We start from the raw sequence: 12,241 nt of genomic DNA on the forward strand, positions 1-12,241 counted from the left end.
AAGATATGATAGGTTTTTCCTCTGTCCTCAGCTCATGCTAAGCACTATCAACATCTGTTGCGTAGTCTACATGGAGTGGGGCTGTTGCCATGAAATTTTCAGAATATACACAGGATGCCTTAGCTCACTGACTGCAAAGACTTATTTTCTGCTTGCTTAGTTGTTGCTTTGGAGGGAGGGAAAAGGAGGTGGGCTACAGGTTGGAGAATCATGCATGCTCCTTTGTTTAAAAAAAAAAGCAGAAGTGGAGCACCTGGGTGACTGAGTTGGTTAAGCATCTGCCTTTGACTCAGGTCTTGATCCTAGGGTCCTGGGATCCCGTCCCGCATCAGGCTCCCTCCTTAGCAGGGAGTCTGCTTCTCCCTCTGCCCCTCCCCCTGCTCATTCTCTCTCTTTCTCTCTCTCTCAAGTAAACAAATAGTCTTGAAAGAAAGAAATCAAAAAACGGAAACAATCCGAAGGACCCTCAGCCACTGGGCACAAGGGTAAAATAGTGTTTGGTTTTATTTTGTTTTGTATTTTTCCACTCATGGTTTCCTTTGTGGAAGTATCTTCAGAGCACCTCAGTAATTTCCTCCAACGCTTACTGTTGAGTTTTCTGCCACGCACCCGTTCTTCCAATGCCATGTAACTGTCACACCCACCTGTTACCTTCCACCTGAACCTAAAGCTGGTTAGCCACCTGTTTTCCCTCCAACAACACTGCCATCCATTTTGACAGAATGCTTTCAGATGGATGCTTAGGGAGCAGGTATGGTGAAGTCTGTTCCTTAGAACAGAGCCGTCCAAGAGCAATACAATGTAAGCAGAATGTGTGAGTTGAAGCGTTGAAGTATGGGGATTAAAAAGATCAATGGTGAAATTAAATTTCAGTATTTTATTTAATCCAATTTAATATATATATATATACACACACACAACACATATATGTATATAATCCAATTTAATCCAATATATCCAAACATTATATAGTTATTAGTGGGATGTTTTTCCATTCGATTTTCTGTACTAAGACCATGAAATCTGGTGTGTGTGTTATATTTACAGCATGCCTCAATTTGGACTAGCATTAGCTCAAGCGCTTATAACTACCTCTGGCTAGTGCTTACTGTGTTGAACAACAACATGGACCTAGAGGGACCCTGTAGGCTTGCTTGAAGTATTTGCTGTGTACTTGTTATGCTTTTTATATAATACTACCTAGTTCTGGGGAATGCAGGATGCTGTGAACAATAGAATTGTGTTTTTTTCAAAAATGTTCATTTCCTCAATTCTGAATCAAGATTCCAAGTTCTTTTTCCCCTAGTCAGTCTAGCTTAGTAAAGCTGTTGCCAAGGTCATGACAGATGTGAGAAAAATGTGGAAAGTTCGAGCGGAGGAAAAGCACTCCAAATTTCGAAGTCACAATTCTTAAATTCCACATCAGATATCAAACATTTTTTGATGGATGTCCCTCATTATTTATGATCCTCATAGACCTTTTCATCCCCTGTGTGATTTCCTACTACCCGACTTGCTCTGGAAAGTGCTTTGTGTTCCAGTCTCAATCGTCCAAGGTTTTGGAACAATTCATCGTCTTTCCACCTTGGCTACACATGTTCAGTAACAATGATTGATCTCTACACTACAGGGGATGCCGATAACTTTCTACTTCCTTTGAAGACTCGCTCTCTGGGGATGAGCCATGAAGTGATACTGTTCTCACAGATGCTTTGCAAGCATTTTTAATGGGTCAGCATGTCCATGTGTGTTTCCTGAGTGTACAGTTCATGGTGTTGTTGACTGTTTTTGTATGCGTATGTTGTCATTCCAAGAGGTGGATTGATATGACCCTTCTTAAATCACTAATTATTTGGGAACTACTCTAAATGTTCTTTGGGCTTCTTAGTGGTTGGTGGATGTGTACCCAGCAGTCCCAGCTGGCTCCTCGGCCTGGGACTCTCTTCTCACTGTTCACAGGGTTGGTGTCTTCTCATTCTTCAAATCTCAGAGGTATTCTCTGACCACCCACTATTATATTAGATCCTTTTTTTTTTTTAAAGATTTTTATGGGGCACCTGGGTGGCTCAGTGGGTTAAGCTCTCTACTCAGCTGTGCTCTCTGCTCAGCTGGGAGCCTGCTTCCCCCCCTCTCTCTGCCTACCTCTCTGCCTGCTTGTGATCTCTCTCTCTGTCAAATAAATAAAATCTTTAAAAAAAAAGATTTTATTTATCTATTTGAGAGAGAGCATGAGGGGAGAAAGGGCAGAGGGAGAAGCAGACTCCCCACCGAGCAAGGAGCCCAATACAGGACTTGATTCCAGGACCCTGAGATCATGACCTAAGCCAAAGGCAGATGCTTAACCAACTGAAACCCCTAGATCTTTTATTTATTTATTTATTGCCACAATAGTTTGTTTTCTGCCTTCATAGCTCTTAGCAACATTGAAATATACTTGTTTATTGACTATTTGTAAGGGCAATCTGGTGTGTCGACTCTATCCACCCCAGTATAGCCTAAACTACTAACAATGCCCAGTGCACAGCAGGTGCTCAAAAATATTACTTTGCTGGATAAATGTAACAAGTTACTTTGTATTTTTCCAAGAACTGTTTCTATCACATTAATGGTAAACCCATCCAAATCATACCGTCATCCCTAGAGTCAGAGATACTGACAATGCTTCTCTGACTAAAGCTGTTTCATTTTTCAAAACATTTCCTCTTCATCTGTTTCTGCCTTGTGCATCAAACCACCAGGGGAAGTCTGGGGAAAATGTTAAATGCCATTTAGAATCCAAAGTTAAACACCACATTAGAGGATCCACATTTCTACAAATCTTCCAATTGTCAGAGCACCAGTGATGACACTTGAACCCAAACTGAATGGTTTCCCACAGTTCATGTCATCTCGGTGATTATAATAATCACTTATTATGTATTATATATATAATATTATACATATTAATATATAATATATATCATATATATTATATATTATATTATATATACAATTATTATAATCATCTCAGTGATTATATAAAAGTAAGGTCATGGATAACCATGCTCATACTGCAGGGGAAGCCAAGATGTACTTCTTCCCTGTTTATGGAGCAAAGAGCCACAGTGATATTTAATGACGGGACACAGGTAGAGAAATAGTGAACCTCACAGCCAGCTGGCATAACCCTGGGCTTCGGAACCCATATTGCCAGGGAATTCATGTGGGTGCTGTCGGCTTTCTAGAGTTCATTCTTTGGACAAATACTTATTCATATTCTTACTGTGTTCAACTTTAAGTGCTCTTGGAATATTGACTTAATCAATTACCATAACAATCTGGTGAAATAGGCACTATTAGCATCCCATTTTGTAGTCACGGAAACTAGGACCTAGGCACGATAACCAGCTCTGAGGATGGTATGAGACGAATCTGAGATTTAAACCCAAAGAGTTTAACACCCAGAGCAGTGTGCTTACCCTCTACATTACAGGGTTGCTCTGGACTTTAAACTGAAAAGCATTTATTCTATCCATAATTACATCTTTCTCTATTCTTCCCATAAGCCGCCTTTAAAACATTTCCCATAATTTACAAGGAACATTTTTCATCGGCTATCAGTTGTCCTCATCTAGTTCAATATGAATTTAGCTTTTCTCTCCTTATTTTCTTCTAAAGAAGAACATATGTCCTCAGGCTGAGGACTTGGGAACCAGAAGCTATAAATTTAGAGGAAAAGAAGCAAAACTCACAACAGAGTCATATCTAAGAAGACTAAAAATCTTACTTCATTTTTCAGTTTTTCTTCCCAAAAGCTGTTTGGACATAGGATTTATTCTGGTTTGGAACAGAGGGTATTATAATTACTTATGACATCCCATTCATTGATGACTTTCTTCTACAACTTATATGTGACCAGTTCTAATGTCTTTGCATGGCTTATCCAAGGGGAAGAAGTTTTTGTTTTGTTAACCTACCAGAAGCTACTTAGAGATAAAGCCAAAAAATAGTCCATTATAGCTTTAGTCTCCATGACATCTAAATCTCTTTGTTGCCCTTCAGAGGGATAAGCATCAACAGTAGACCTACCCAGTCGTCTCCAAATGCATGAGTTTGGTCTCAAGGTAGAATAGGTAAGAAAAAAGGTGAATTCCTTATAAAGACAACAGAAACTTTGAATCCAGGCGGATATATAGAACAGTAACATTCACAGCACAGATTAGGTGCTATAGGGAAATGATTATCAAAATGAGGAAGAGATACTGTGTACCTGCCCAGAGGACCAATCGTAATTAAAGGCACAGTGTGGTCACAGTAGGTGAGTAATCAGTGGAACGCATTTTCGTCGGGCTCCTATTCTGCATCTGGGACAGGTCCCCGGGAATGTGGTGTGGTGTTCGGAAGTTGACCTGCATTCCTCTTCAGATCATTTAACCACGCTTGCTGACCTGCATTCCTTTTTATAACTATTTAATCAAATTCATTTCAAATACCAGAACCTCCAGTTCAAGATTTAATCGGTGTTCACACACGTGTGAAATCTCTTGGTGTCCACAAGTGCCCTTAAGGACGAAGACTGCATGATTACGGAATTTCGAAAGACCTCCTGGTCATGGTGTTTCATTCTTAAATGAACATCCCTTCTCTCTTTCTCCTCCCTCTCTCCTCCGCCTCCCTTCTCCTCTTCCTTTTTTTTAAATAAAAATTTTATTTATTCATTTGACAGAGAGAGAGAGATCACAAGTAGGCAGAGCAGCAGGCAGAGAGAGAGGAAGGGAAGCAGGCTCCCTGCTGAGCAAGGAGCCTGATGAGGGGCTCGATCCCAGGACCCTGGGACCATGACCTGAGCGGAAGGCAGAGGCTTAAACCCACTGAGCCACCCAGGTGCCCCTCCTCCTCCCTTTCTTAAGAGGTCTTTAATCTGTGGACTATTCCAATTGTTGAAAGCACCCATCTTGCGCCCCTGTCTTAGAAATTATTTCTTTCTCCTCTTGGTCCATGTTGGAAAGTAGTGTAACCCAGTAGGCAAATTACTAATGTGGAAGCTCTGGAAATAGATTAATCCCGTGGTAGAGCATAGAAAATCGGACTGAGTACTTCATAACTAAGATATTGTTATGTACACGTGTCATATTATGAAAGCAAGTATGCTGACCATTTGGCAACTTACAGCATTTTCATCTATCCCTAACTATACAGTTGGATGCTCTGATGTAGAAGGGCTATTCAAGTCACCAACAGAAAAAAGAAACCTGTGGAAAAATTGAATAATGAGACATGTGCAATTTGAAGGATTTAAAACACTGCTCAGTTATTGTTGTAGAGCATTAAGAATTTCTCCTGCAGACAAAAATGTTGGATGTAAAAGTTTGCTTAAAAATAACCATCTTAAGAGGTCTTTAATTTTAGGGGCACCTGAGTGGCTCAGTGGGTTAAAGCTTCTGCCTTCTGCTCGGGTGGTGATCCCAGGGTCCTGGGATCGAGCCCTGCATTGGGCTCTCTGCTCAGTGGGGAGCCTGCCTCTCTGCCTACTTGTGATCTGTCTGTCAAATAAATAAATAAATAAATAAATAAATAAATAAATAAATAAAATCTTAAAAAAAAATAACCATATTATGGTTAAATAATAGGTCCTTGGCCTCAATTCATGGCAGTGACTACGGTAGCTATTCATGAAGGCACCAGAATCCAAAGGGGAAGAGGGTGGTATCAAAGCCAAACACAGGCAAGTAAGATTGATTTTATTCAGGTTCTTACGATAGCCTAAGCACCCTAAATCTGAGTATCAGAGTGTTTCTGCAGCGGGATTTTGTGTTAGACTTTTATAGGGAGGGAGAGACAAGTCGCAGGTGAGATGACTTACAGTTGGGATTGTTTTGCAATCAAGGGAAGTCTAGGTCAGTTAGCTGAACAAGAAATGTTTTTTCTGTGTCTAGCAAGTTTCAGAGGGACAAACAGTTTAATCTCAGCTATTCATTCATGAGACAAAGAAAGGGAAGTTGGAGGGTCTGTGTCTAGTCTTGTCAACACCTTCAGGCAGAAAAGGAAAAGTCTGTGCTTGGCCTTGTCATAGGTAAACAAGGGAGCCAAACACCTGTGAATCTTACGGAATCAGGAGAGAGAGTGGACCATGAGTTTTATCAATCTTATGGGGAAGTGACTCTTTGGGGTAAACCATTTTCCGGAACACAAAAAGGTGGGGACATCCGTTGCTGATTTCCGGGAGCACAAGGCTCAGACACATTTCGCTATTGTCAATGGCAGCCTGATTCAGACAGGCGGCGTCAGTAGACAGATAAGGAGATGGGCTATAACCCAGGGGGGTCTGCTCCTACAGATCTGAAGGCAACAAGCCACCCTGAGAGGAAAAGCTTTCCATAAAAGGTATAGGGGGAAAAGATGACCTGTTAATAAAAATGATGTGAGGAGGATCCCTGGGAAAAGAAACCCATCCTTTGGGCAGTTTGCTGAAGAAGTACCACTTCTTTAAAAAGAAAATGTTTATTTATTTGACAGAGAGAGAGAGAGAGACAATGAGAGAGGGAACACAGGTAAGGGGAGTGGGAGAGGGAGAAGCAGGACCCCAGGATCATGACCTGCGCTGAAAGCAGACACTTAGTGTCTGAGCCCCCCAGGCACCCCTTTTAAATCAAAACTGAGGATTTATGGATGAAGCCTAGAAGAGAGGGCAGAGAGTCTCTCCCGGGCGCAGGGGAAGTGGTGAGCCCAAGTCAACCTCAGGTGGAAGAAAGAACTAACCTGCAAAAATCTGGCCATTGGGTTTAAGTAAGTATAGTTAAATCCAGTCATGAAACTTACATACTGCCTGCCTGAATAGAGTTTGGATCCAGAGTTCCTCTAGGTATTTCAACAGCTTTACGAAGTCACTGTGTTCTCTGCTAGTAACTCACTATGGAAGAGGAGCCCAGAGAAAAGACAGTGGCCCCAGATCAGTTGATTAACAAAAACAAACAAAACAAAACAAAGCCAAAACCCCTTTGCCCCCGGTAGAGTCTTTTTGTATTTTGCACCAGACTGCGTCAGAACCATATGTCAAGATATTCCTTCACCTGATCATGTTTTTGCACATGATTTAATGGTTTCCATATAAAAATACCAACAATGAACTTCCAATGATCTATAAGAATAGGTAAAAGCGTAGTAATGGGATTAATCGAAATCCCAGGATAATCTCACTGAATCAGGTTAACAATCCATAAACTTCCTTCTATACCAAATCTTTGATTAAAGCTGCTCTATTATAAGCAGCTAAGCTGCGGTACTTGAATTTCATCTCCCTTCCAATTCTAACTTTATTAGAAGTCTAAGATGAAGCAAAAAGCTAAGAGAGAAAAGACACCCTAAAGGGGGAAAAAGTACTGGAAAGTGAAGAAATGACCTTAGAAAACTTGTCATGTGAGGAGTGGCCAATTCCTAGTCACACTCAGTGTAGGCAGGGGAAATCACACGGGTACAGCATAGACGAGCACTGTCTAAAGAGCAGGTGGAAGAGGAGGGGGCAGGGAGTGTATCAGAAAAACGGGGTGGGGAGAACCAAGTGACTATGTCCTATGACCATCCCTTTCTCTGTGAAACTCAAAACTGTTCAAAAACTGAGCTCCTCATCATTTTTTCTCAGTCACGTTTCTTTACTGTGGTTTGGGCAATTTCTTTTCAGAAAGTAAAACTTGCTATAGCATTTATACTTGGGTTCGACATCTGTTCCCCTACTTAAACTCTAGGGCTTTCAGGTAAAATATACAGGGAATTTTCTCCTGTTTTATCTATGGTGAAATGTAAAATGTTCACATTTCCCCATCTTATTATTTACCAAACGCTCTGGGTATGTTGTACGATGCCCATCCTTGTTCTCTTGTTTAAGATTTTATTTATTTGACAGAGAGCACAGAAGGGGGAGCAGCAGGCAGAGGGAGAGGGAGAAGCAGGCTCCCCGACATGGGGCTGGATCCCTGGACCCCGGGATCATGACCCCAGCGGAAGGCAGGTGCTTAACCAACTGAGCCAACCAGGACCCCCTCCTCCTTGCTCTCTGAGTGGTGGAGCCACATGACTAGTTCCCGCCAATGAGCTGTGAGCAGCAGTGACAGGTCTAGCTTCTAAGCTGCAGCATCTAATTCCTGGTTAAAGACCCTTCTTAGTTCTCTTTCCTTCATGGAGTGATGAGCAATCTTGCTGTTAGCAAGCTGCTCCATTTGGCTGAGGCTTAAAATCAAGAAGACCTGAAGCAGAGGTGCAGCTGACCTGAACTTGACATCTAGTGAGAGCAAGAAATACATTTGTGTTAATCTATGAAAGTTTTGAATTGTTGCATGATTATTACCACAGGGTAACCTAACCCATCCTGACTGATACAATCACATTTATGCAAGAGTATGGTCTGATTCTCAATATAAATACCTTGTAATTACTTACATACATTTGTACAAACAAATGAAACAAACGTGACTCCAGGATAAAATAATAGTCTGCCCCAACCAAATTATTGTTCTCAACCAGAAATCAGGAAGGACTTCAAACAGATCTTCCCTCAATGACCCAGATGTACCACGAGAATAAAAAAATCTGAGCCTTTAATACAGAGATGGTTTATTAAAGAAAAACCTACATTTAAAAAATAGGGAAAAAAAGAGAATGGTTTTCGGCTTGATCAGTGACAGTGTTATAGCAGGTTTATCCAGTGTTTGTCACACAATAAAGATATATTATGGGAACTGGGTAAAAGGATAGAGGCAGATGTTTAATTGTAATAATTAAATGAACAATTAGATGTCAGCTCTTTGGCAGATGATATACAGTGAAATGGAGTTTTGTACTAATTATTCTCAGTAGCTAACTCTTGAGTATAAAAATGTACTCAGTGTTGAAGATCCAAATATGAGTAATATGAACTCCCTGGCATCTTGATGGGAATTGACAGTTGAATAGTAGGGGATAGGAAATGGACACGAGGGATGCCTGGGTGGCTCAGTCGGTTAAGCGTCAGACTCTTGATTTTGGCTTAGGTCCTCATCTCTGGATCCTGGGATGGAGCCCTGATGTATGTATGTGGGGGTGGGGGGGTGTTCCACTCAGTGGGGACAGTGCTTGTCTCCCTCTGCCTCTCCCCCTGCACACACACCGCTCTCTCTCTCTCTCTCAAATAAATAGATCTCTCTCTCTCTCTCTCTCTCTTTTTTTTAAAGAAATGGGCATGAAGCAGAAATATGCAAACTGCTGTTAAAGGTGCAGTGGTAGGCGTGGTGGGGAATATTATTGAAATGGGTAAATGGTCCAGTGGCTGCAGTTGCTAAGCCATTCCACGGTACTAACTAGCCTACCGAGGCAGCTCCTTGATTAGAAAACTGAGTATCAGAGACTGGTTGCTAATTGATAATAAGCAGCTAACAGACTAGGCAGAGTAGTTCATGAACTTGATAACAAGTCAACATGATGCTGAGGAAGCTGGCTTTCTTGCCATCCAATTTAAAATCTAGCAGGTCTCTTCCAACCCAACTACCTCACTCTTTCCACACTTTGTATATCAATTTGTGGTTTCGAGTTTAGCACCAGATTGCACAGGAAAAGCAAACCAACAAATGATCCAAGCAAAAGCAAACTCATAGAGTATGTAGGTTTAAATCACAGTGTAAAAATAATCACATGAAAACAATGGTAAACATGTAATCAAAAACATGTTAGAAAGAGAATAAACCATGAGAAAAGAACTATTAAAAAAACAGGGGAAACTGTCTGAAACAACATCTCAGAGACTGCCCTTTTACACTATGGCATGCTTTTCCTTGGGCTACACAACAACAGAGAATTTTTTTTTTCCTGGGACAACCCATTTTCTGTACATGCAACACAATCAGTCCCTTCTTGAACCATTTAACACCTGGTGTGCTGTTAGTGCTGGTAGGTGTTCAGAGCAGTAGGAAGAAGATACCCATTTATTATTCAACAGATTACTCCTTTGATACATTAAAATCTGATTTAAAAAAAAAGGGATGTCAAAATATTTAACAGGATGGCAATGGAACTAGGCTCTCTACAGACCATGTCAAGGATGATACCAATTTCCATCCATATCTACTGGATGGAAGCAAGATGTGCTTTTCTCAGAGTTTATACTAGGCAAAAAAAGAAAAAAAAAAAGGAAACACAAAAAACAGTATTTTTATTTTAACCAGATGTGAATGAATTAAGCCCAATATTTTCAAGTATTTTTAGTGCCATATGATGTCATCTGATTTTATATTTTTCTACTGAAGGAAAATGCGTGTTCTTAAAATTGTGAAGCCACTTTCTATACATATACTTGAAGTCTTATATATGATCAATTACAATAAACAAATTACAACACTGCAGGACACACTCTTGGCCGATGATGTAAAAAAGCGGAGAGAGAGAAATTCAGTTTCTCAGTAGGAAATCAAATTAGAAGCATGTGAAATGTCTTCTGCTGGCCTTCAAGGGAGTCATCATCTCAAGTAATTACTGTACTTGTCCAAACAGGTCCAGAACAGGATGGCGGGCCATGTCCTCCTAACCCTACAGTTTGCCTCTTTCCTGCCAACAGAGCAGCCCATGCACTGCATAGGCACTAGGTACAGTTTTACACTAGTCATCCAGAAAACTCCAGTTTTTAAACAATCAGGCCGTTTCTGGTTGCTAGGTATTAAAGACATATTATTAACATATGTAATAATAGATTATTATGGGCTATTAATATGTAATACATTATCTTTATTCTATGTAGTAAATATATTATCAATGATGTATATTCAATGACAGGCTCACACATGCTGCACATCCCCAGTGCCATTAACCCAGATAAGTACTGAGTTTCCCAGGATCCTGGCGCCACTCTAGCTCCCTTGGAACTGGCAAGGGAACAAAGAGGATGGATGGACCAGAACTTGCTTCCTCACACTTTTTTCTGGGGCAAGAGCCGGCAAGCAGCCACACCCTAGAGCAAGAGAGTGGCCCTCAATAGCTTTGCTGAGTGAACTTCTCAGAGTCATCTCTCCTGGGAAAGAGATTTCTTCAAAACCATTTAAAGCTTTCCAAAGGGCAAAAAGAGAGATGGTCCTGAGCCAATGTTACCATAAATGCTTCCACTCTCCCTGATTTCATTTAGGAAATAAGGAAGGAAAGAGGCAGTCATTAACGACTGACTTGCCTACATGCCTCATCCAGCTGCCCCCCCCCTTCAGCCTCCCTTCAAGAAAAAAACGCTGAAAGTAAATTTTACAGTAGGGCCCGCGGTACAGCAAAGTTGTCGAATGAAAAAGCCATTATTTCAGCGCAAAGTCTCCATCCAGCACCCACGCCGGAGCAAAGGACAGTCCGGGCCAAGCCCCCTTTGCCATCCACTCCTCGCTGAAGCCCTGGAGGGCGCGAGCCTCGCGAGCAGGAGGGAGGAGAGGGGGCGAGGACTCCGTGCCAGCGCCACCTCCTCTGCCAAAGGCTTCTCAAGCTCAGCAGTGTCCCAGGACTGTGCCCACCTTCCGTTTCCCCTCCCCGAGTCCCTTTTCCCGGTTCAGGCTGGCCCGGCGGACTGGTGTGGGGACCAATGAGGGGGCAGCGGCTGACGCGTGGATCCCGGTGAGGGGCGATTTCATTTCCAGGGGGAGAGGCCGCCGAGCGGGGGGCGGAGGAGAAAGGGGGGAGCGGGGGCAAAAAGTAGGAGGGGAGGAGAGAAGCAGCCCAGCTGCCGAGGAGCCGAGGCGGCAGAGGTGGACCGGCGAGAGGTGGAGAAGGAAGCGCGGGTTCGCGGACCGGAGCCGCGGGGCGGGCGCGGAGGCGGCGCGGGAGGGGCGCGGGCCGGCCGGGGAGGGTGGCCGTCAGTCCGGCGGAGCGGGACTCGCGGCCCGGGGCGAGGGGCGACCGCGGGGCGGGGGCAGTCCCGGCGGTGTGGCCGCGCCCCCGTCCCCGGCGGTGCGCCCGCGCCGCGCCCCCGCGTCCCCCCGCGCCGGCTCCGCGCCCGGCCGCCCCGGGGCTGCCCCCGCCCCGCGCGCGCCCGTTGGGGGGCCGGGGGAGCGGCGCCGGCGGCCCGGCCGCATTGTGACGTAGCGGGCCGCGGCAGCGCCTCTGCCGCCCGCCCGCCGCCCGCCCGCTCCCGCTGCGGCGGCTCCTGCTCCCGCCGCCGCCGTCCACCCGTGCGTCCGTCAGTCGGTCCGCGCTCGCGAGTCGCCGGCGCGCCGGGCGCCCCCGGTGAGTCCAGGTCCTGGCGGGCGCGGCGGGGAGGCGGGGGGCGGCG

General features: G+C 43.8%; 1 protein-coding gene across 6 annotated transcripts in view; it reads left to right on the plus strand.

Moving 5' to 3' along the window:
- The first annotated feature begins 11,469 nt into the window (after nucleotides 1-11,469).
- Nucleotides 11,470-12,241, plus strand: part of SNCAIP (synuclein alpha interacting protein) — a 155,601-nt gene continuing 154,829 nt past the window's right edge. For 4 of the 6 annotated variants that reach the window (XM_032844292.1, XM_032844272.1, XM_032844255.1 and 1 more), the window contains exon 1: nucleotides 12,086-12,195. The gene's annotated coding sequence lies outside the window, so the exon portion shown is untranslated. Of the gene's footprint in view, nucleotides 11,587-11,632; nucleotides 11,751-12,085; nucleotides 12,196-12,241 lie in introns of those variants that run through there. The other 2 variants (XM_032844261.1, XM_032844268.1) reach the window with 2 other exon arrangements.

This window comes from Lontra canadensis, unplaced genomic scaffold (genome assembly GCF_010015895.1).
Source record: "Lontra canadensis isolate GAN:19392208 unplaced genomic scaffold, GSC_riverotter_1.0 scaffold4, whole genome shotgun sequence".
Lineage (NCBI taxonomy): Eukaryota > Metazoa > Chordata > Mammalia > Carnivora > Mustelidae > Lontra > Lontra canadensis.